The following is an 8776-nucleotide window of genomic DNA, read 5'->3' as shown; positions in this document are numbered from 1 at the left end:
GAGGAACTCAAACAAAATACATAAAGTATACAAATCTGTTTCAGTTCAGGTCAGAGAATACTTTGAGGAGAAATTTAAATGATTCTAATAAAAATCGATTCTACTTCAAACTATTTGCTATATATTTTTATTTTTCTCTGCCTATAATTTTTTTTCTTTCATCACTACAAAAAATTTAAAATTTATGTTCGATAACAATTTGAGGGTACTCTTTCTATGCATTTTTGCTACCATTTCACATATTACTCGATTGAAACATGGTGGTAAGACTTCTTACAGCCCTGCCAGTCTAGCTGCCTGAGTGACCATCTACATTAAACTCTGGATTTTGACTTGGATGACTGTAGTGTATGGTAAGTACCTCTGAATGTTTTGGATCTAGTAAAACTTTCTAGATTCCTCTGGCTGTGGACACACAGTTTAAAATACTTTATTGAACATCTATGGTGATAGAAAGGACTAAAGGCCCTGGAAGGAGGTGGTCCTGAGTATATAGAAAAGAATAAGCTTTTGTGTCCATATAAAACTTCCATTAATGCTAATCAGAGCATTGCGTATAAATCTGAGCATATCAAAGAGAATATATACGTATATTTATATATGTGCCTATGTTTATATTTTGCTCTTGAGCTTTCACTACGAGTACATTTATAATGATTGTAAGTAGGACTTCTTTTAAGTCACTTATAATTTAAATATATTAATATTTTAGGGCATGTAGTTTTTCAAAACTCTTAGATCATTAAAACTTTAAATTCTTATGTGGAATAATTTGCAATCTACTGTAACTCTACAGATTCTTCACTGGAAATGAGACTATAAGACTTTAATTACTCATGTTTGATAATCTAGTTTGCACTTTACCAAATATTTGATATTACATTTAACAAAACCTATAAGAAGGAGAAAAACACAGAAGATAAAGGCAATGGGTGGAGCTGGGGGGAAAGTCGAGGGTGGGGAAAGGAGGAGAAGAACAAGCAGAAGGAGGAGGAAAGAATCCTGCAGGTATAACCACATATTTGTAGTCTAGCTAGAGTATGAGTGCCTCAAGAATCAATCCTTCTTGTCTTCTTTTCTTTGAATTTCTGGAATTTGGGGAAATCTCAGGCACAGTGTAGGTGAACAATGCATGCTTGTTAAACCAACCTAAATAGAATGACAAAGGTTTTTATTGATGTAAACAATCCTTCACCAGTTTTTCCACCCTCTGGAGACTTTATAAAGAAGAATTAAGCAAAATGATTTTAAAGTTTATTCACATTGAAAATTACCTTGAAATGGTGTCAAATAAAGGGTAGTACTACCGATAGGGTAAAATGAAATATTAATTGTAATAACGCTAAGGAGACTTGAAGATTGAAACTTGGGAGAGTCATAATAATATTTCTATAATTCTAAATACAATGCAAACTGTAATGTTATATACATATGTCCTATTTCTGGATCAAAGTCATATACAAAAATAATTAATAACCTAATGTGAAAGGCACAGAAAGTAAATTTAAATTTTTTAGGTTTGTGAATGCTAATTTTTGAGGTTTGTGAGAGTGAGGAGATTCCCACCTGCCCACCCTGCCACACGCATCCTTCTTTGTAATGTACAAATAATGATGGAAATCTATGCCAGAAATTGTGGTGTGCTTGGCTCTGGCACCGCCATTGCAACACTCGCTGCAATCATCTGGTTATTTGTTAATCTCCCTCACTCTCTTAGAAACTTACCTGCTTTTCACACTTATTTGTTTAATTGAATTCAACCAATAGTTCCTGAGTTCCCAGGTCAGAAAAAAAATGTACGCATTAAAAGATTTAAATGTTAAAAAAACCAACCAAAGATAAAAAGACAACATGGTCTGTGGCCTCACATGGTTTATATTCTAACAGATACAAGAGTCAATGAAAGAAAGATACAAATAAAGTAATTACAAATTGTATTAGCTGCAATGTAGGAAAGCCCGCAGTAATAGAAAATATATTCATTGATTAATAATTAATTTGACTTAAGAAAAAGTTGTTAGATTTTGGCATTTTCTTTGTATGCACAGCAGAAAGTAATTTTTCAAAAATAGACAAAAGGACAATTTCTTCCCTCAAGGAAATATCTCAGCTTAATTTTGAACAGACACATTTATGTAAGTGCACACGTGTTAAGATAATGCAGTATACAATATATGAACACAGTATAAAATAATATAAAAAGATATTTAGAAAGGCTTAATCAAGGTACTATGAAAAACAAAGAAGGAAAAATGGATTCCAGTAGAGGGAATAATTTGTTGACAAATAGGTTGATGGAAAGCAAGAGGTAGTGCAGGGGTTACAACAAGAGCCAAAGCCCAGGAATTTGGTTATGGTAGACTAACCTTGAACCAGGAATATTAGAGAAATACCTAGTAATTCAGTTGCCAACAATCATCTAAGCCTTTAACATAATTTCGTTTAGGCTAAATTCTAAATAAATATTTAAATAAATATATTTGTGTGTCTTTGTGTGTGCATATATGACAGTTGACATTCTCTCCATAGTTTTATGATAGCAATTCCTATACAAAAAAACTGAAGATCTTTATATTTATAAATAGTCAGATATTTACTAGAAAATGTTGAAATATTTATGACAAAGAGGCAAAGTTACTGAAATTTTCCTGGGACTGATTTTAATAGAAATGAAGAAGCACAAATGTTCAAAACTATCTTAAATATTTTCTTATATACAAGCAAATCTTATACATAACACTCACAAAGAAGGAGTAATCACACAAAGTTTCCGATTTTTTTAAACCTCTATTTAAGTGAAAGAACAGGAGAACAAATTGTTGTCTTTGACATTTCCTTTTGGAATAGCTGGAACGTTAATGAATGTGTCTAAGCTGACTGAATTATATAAGCCAGTTATTCTATAAGTGAAATACCCTAGACGTTCATTCCCCTGTTGATATGCTGTCACCAATTTTTCTTTTTTTTTTCTGTCGGGTTTATTACTAACAGTTAAAAAAGTGCATATAAAACTGATACACTCAAAGTTACTTTGAAAGATTTATTTTGTTTTCTAAATTGCAATTTAATATAATCTCTAATGGGAGTTTCAAAACTTTTCCTTTCTTTTTCATTTTTGTCATGGTATTAACAGAAATTTTATTGTTATTTTACATGCATTAAGCTCCTAGTACTAAATTATGTTTTGGCAATGTCGTCTTTCAAATATGTGGAGCATATTATAGACCTCAATGCTACTTCACAATGGACTGTACTAATTCTTTCTAAATATATGATATTAATACTCTGCTACTGAATCTACTTTTAAAAGAAAATATAGGATAGGCTACTTTATAAAATAGTAGGGAAAGAGAAAGAAACAAAGCAACACAATGATTTTGGGTTAAGAAATCTGGTTACTGGAAGGGGTGGGAACAAAAAAAAAGATATCTAGTTACTATAAGAGCATTTTAGTATATCTTGCTCTCAAATCCAAGGCAAACATTAGAAATGACTGCTTTCACAATCTTATATTTAAAATCCAACCCACCTCAATTCTTATCAAATAGTACTCCATTCCCTAAATTGTTGTATTCTTATCAAATAGTACTCCATTCTCTAAATTGATTTTAAAATGTGCCAGTTCTGAAAACAGAAATATGATGAAACCCCATCTCAACTAAAAATATAAAAAATTAGCTGGGAGTCATAACTGGCTCCTGTAATCCCAGCTGCTCAGGGAGGCTGTGGCAGGAGAAGCCTTTGAACCAGGGAAGCGTAAGTTGCTGTCAGCTGAGATGGCACCACTGCACTCCAGCCTGGTGACAGAGCAAGATCCGTCTCAAAGAAGTAAATAAATAAATAAGATATAATACAATATTAAATAAAAAATAATATAAAATAAAGAGCTGTAAAACAGATTGAGAGTAAAATAATGAAGGTTCATTTATATTTATCTGTCTAATGAACATTACAACTTAGAATGAGTGCTAAATTATGATATTAAAAAAAAGTACTGAAAACAGAACTGGTACTTTTAAAAAATACACTATGGATTACTCTCTTGTCAACCAGAATGACATTCTCTGTTCTCTTCTTTTAGATCCACTATATCCATTGTTCAAAACTAATAGTCCATTACTGATTCTTTAAAAGCCTCCCGTAGACAATGCAGGCTGAACAGATAACTTAGACTTCTGAGATTTTTTATCAAGGCAAGTTACTGTCATTGGCAATAAATTGTTTACTGCCAAGTAATATTTCTACAATTGCTTTTCAGAATTTCTTTATAGGTCATTTTTGGTACTCTCCAAGTAGCAAGTATTTATATCATATCTCTCTATGTAAGATTTTGAGGGCAAGAACCACATTTTAAATCCTTTTTCCCTCAAGAACACAATTCAGAGTGCTGAAGATACAATTTCTTTCTTTCTTTTTTAATCTGTGAAATTTTGCAGTAATATTTCTGTCTATGGAGAAATAAAAAATGTTTACCTTTATTTACATATTCTGTAAATGCTTACTGACTACATACTAGTCACAAAATACTGTGGATGCGAACACTACCATGACACTAATTTTATCCCTGAAGAATCAAGGTAGTAAGCGGCTGTTCCTTCTATCTGTCCACAAGATTCACAAGGACCACATCCTTAGTGAATTCAGTACCTGCTCATTTACAAGATTGTAGAATGAAACTAAAACAAATTAAACATAGTTTAACTTCCATATTCAGGCTACCAAAAGAGATTTGGTTTCTAGAAAAGCTGAATTTTTCTTTTAATATGTTGAGATTTCAGTATATAATAATCTAAATTTCTCCTTGACATTTATAAGAAAAACTAAACAAAAATTGACACAAAGGTCATTCAATAAAATTAACAAAGTAGTAACATAAAAATGCTGAATAGCATTTGAGATAAACAGTTTTTTGGTTTCTTACAGTGTTGGTTTCATAAAGAGTTGAGTCAATTGCAAATGTACTTTGGGAGAGATGATTTCATCATGCTAGGATGTTTTACATAATTGAAGAAACTAATTCTAGGTGCAGCTAAATTACAAAGTTTAAATACAATAATTAAAATTGAGAAAGCATTACAAAATTCAAATTGTCATTCTACAGTTACTGGTTTGTTAATATAACTATACATATGTATACACATGCACACATATATTACAATATCTAATTTTTTACATCTTTTGTCTTTTTAATTTCTATTTTTGAAGAGAACTTTCCCTTCTCCAGTAGACTATTAATTCTCTGTTTGACTTGATGAAGAGATTATGAACTATAGAATCAGATACACTGTTTTTAAATTGTCCAAATTTACTGCTGAATAACTAGGTTAAATTTACTAGAAGTTGTTTGAGTGTCAGTTTCCTCATCATTAAAACTATCATACTAAAAAATATTTATGATAAAGATAGAACAGATGGAAATGTAAATTGTTTGCTTAAAGTTTGGCATGTTTTACTACTGTGCATTTAGAAGTCATTTTTATTATTATAAGATTGTGAATTTTGCACAGATGAAATTCATAACATATGAATACTAGACTGGAAAAAGAATTAAGTGATAAAATATTTATTTTTTGCCCTGTTTTATAAGAATGTGTCTTTGAAAAGTAATTTTTTCCTTATTAAGTGAGATGACTTTAAATATTTCTATTGTGATAATATCTGCTTAATCAAATTATTTGGGTTATTTTTAATATGCAGTTTATAAGTGGAAATTAACTCATATGCTTCTAGGGATATTGATAAAGTACATTGCAAATTGATATAAGATGTAAGAAGCTGGAGTATGGGAGTCTTGGGAATAGTAGGTCAGCTTAGAGTGTCCTTTGTCCTAAGTTATTCTATTAGAATTTTTGAATTTAAATCATTTTGATTTATGTATTTTTTTATTTTTCTGTTACTAATACTGATTTTTATTCACATAGCTTTTTGCTTTCTTTGTACATTGAATTTACTCTAGGCCCCTGACTGCTAAGAAAAAAGAATGGAAAAACGTTGCATGGACGATCTGGGGCCTACATAATTTGTGCTTGCTAGGTATAAATAGACTAAGAAAATGGCAAGGGTGGTTACCAAGAAAAAAAATTATGATGAGTAGGCTTGTTCATGCTGTGATCTCGAAGGTGTGTGAAACCATTGCTAAGTTCAGAATGAAAACACATTCATCAAGCTGGCTACATGCATTGATTACTGAAAATGTAGTTTGGATAAATCCATACATCTAAGGGATCTTGTCAGCTATATGAATCCAGCTCCCAGTTTTAGACCAGTAACGTGTAATTATTCCCATCAGTTGTTGAGGCAACTGAATCCTAGTAAGCCTTGGCTAGTACACTAAACTGACTTTTCAATTTCAATTAAAACAGTCTCAAAGAAAGAAAAAAGTATATAATACTTAAATACATGACTTTTATTAGAGTGATTCTAGTCTTCATTAAGCTTCTTTGCTATCTGAGTGGCAAAGATGAGTTGTTTAAGACAGATGAACTGCTGCATCATATCACTATCAATTTATTCCAATTGATTAATCACCCCACAAGTCCTAGTGGATGTAGATTACAATGTAAAAAAGAAAAATTTTCATATAGAATCAAAACTTGCAATCAGTAATGCATGCTTCTTAACGGACTTAAATACCTACTTTCCCACATAGATGCTTTACAGAGTCTCACAAAACATTCCTATGGTTCATATTAAGCTTTCTTATGCTTTTATATGCACAAAATCTTAGCGTAATCTTACCTTGGTGGTGACAGTGCAAAGAAGAAAATCCTTACTAATCCCTTCTTATCTTTTTTCAAGATTTGAGATTTTGGAACATTTTCGTTATTAAAATTTGTCACTCAAACTTTACATATATTTAACTTAACATGTGAATAATCTCTGTCTGGGATATTCAGACAGTAAGTTTCATTAAAAAAATAAAACTGTGTTTTAGGTATTTCTTTAAGTGGAAGTTGAAACAAGGTTATCCAATGTTAAATTTTTGTTCTAAAAAAAGATTATCTTTATTCAAATGACATAAAGGAATGCTAAAGTACAGGAACTAGTGTTAGGGAGGAGTCAGAATATGCAGAGGCCCATCAACATCTAAATATGTTGCAAGAAAGCTCTGATATGCTCTGTCGTTTAGTGAAGCATAGAAAGAGAAGGTGTTGCCATTTTGTGACCATACTCTGAATCCCCCTCCTGTTGTCCCACTGCCATCCTAAGTGCTTTATTCAGAGAGAGAACCCTCCACTACGGTATATTTTATCTGATATTTCATTACAACCACATGTAAAATCTGAGACATCATTGTTTTCATATTTTAAGTGACTTTTTACTGGTGGTGTTTTTTCCCCTAGCTCTTATAAAAATCTGGGCACAGAATCCTATTAAAGATCTGCTTTAATATTAAGTTTTTAATATTCTTCAATAATGCCAGGAATAAATTAAGACTCTGCCCCTTAAGTACAAATATTAACTATCACAACTAGAAGTAGCATGATTGTGAGTCTCTTCTTTTTTAAAAACATCTCTGCTGAATGTGGCTACTTAGGAAATACTTGGTTCTATGCAATTGCACAATATGAAATAATCAATGAAGTTGCCTATAGGAATAGAAATATAAGCAAAATTTTATAGTGGAAGCAAGTTGGTTCTGAGACAAACTAAGTAATAAGAGCTGTGGTGAAATAAAGTATGTTCCCTACATGGGTCAGCTGCTTATCTATAGTGAATTGTTGTCTGTGAAAGATAGATCACATGATTGCATGCTATCCAAGAATAGCTGGAAGTACAGATCTTTTGAATGTGTTGGCATTTAAGTAATTTGGAATTAATATTAAATATGCACATTACTCTCCATTCATAAACACACATTGGGGGCTCAACAAAATCTTTTGTAATGAAGTGAACTATGGGCATCTAAGTGATTAATGATCAGTATGTTTGGGGATGATTAATCGTATTAATCTGATGATTCATAATGATATTTTAGATCTAATTAATATTCACAGAAGCCAACTGTGTATAAGGGACTCTTATAGGTGCTGTGTGAACATAAATATGAATGGAACATGTCTTTTCATCATACATCCACATAGTCTTCTGAAATATTGGTAGATAATACTCAAGATGGAAATAAATGGAAGACATCATTGCAGAAAACACACACAGAGTCATAAAAAATTTGGCTTGACTTACCCCTTTACCGTGTGCTGTGTGACTTTGGAAAACTCATTTAAATTCTCGGATTCTCAATTTTCTTATCTTTAAAGTACCACTTTGCTATACTTTGAAGTCAATAACAGGTACAAAACACTTAAATATCTGGTAAGCGCTAACAAAAACCTCAAACATGAGAACCAAAGATCTAACCCATCACCCTTTGTAGAGTTGTAGCCACAAAGATAACGTACATAAAGGGCCTGTTCAATACATAAATTTGTAAGTACTCAGTAAATCACAACCTTGGAGATTATTAGATCTAAGTGTAGCTAAGTATTTACAGGTTTTGTAACATGTGGTCGAAACATTTTTATTAAATTAGATTATTTTCATGTGATGACACAGCTTAATCTATTTCTCAACTTTCTTGATATCCATAAATATCAGAGATATAAACTTTTGAAGAAAAATGTTCAGTATAATAAAATCAATTATTTATTCCCCAATTGGGTCCTGTTGCTCGAAGTAAATGCTTACATTTTGCAAGATATCTGGCAGGCTAAATAAGATACATTTTTTTTTTTTTTTTTTGAGAAGTGATCACTCCACCTCCTGGGTTCAAATGATT

The sequence above is a fragment of the Callithrix jacchus genome, chromosome 15 (assembly GCF_049354715.1).
Source record: "Callithrix jacchus isolate 240 chromosome 15, calJac240_pri, whole genome shotgun sequence".
Taxonomy (NCBI): Eukaryota; Metazoa; Chordata; class Mammalia; order Primates; family Cebidae; genus Callithrix; species Callithrix jacchus.
Note: the sequence above shows the minus strand (reverse complement) of the source record.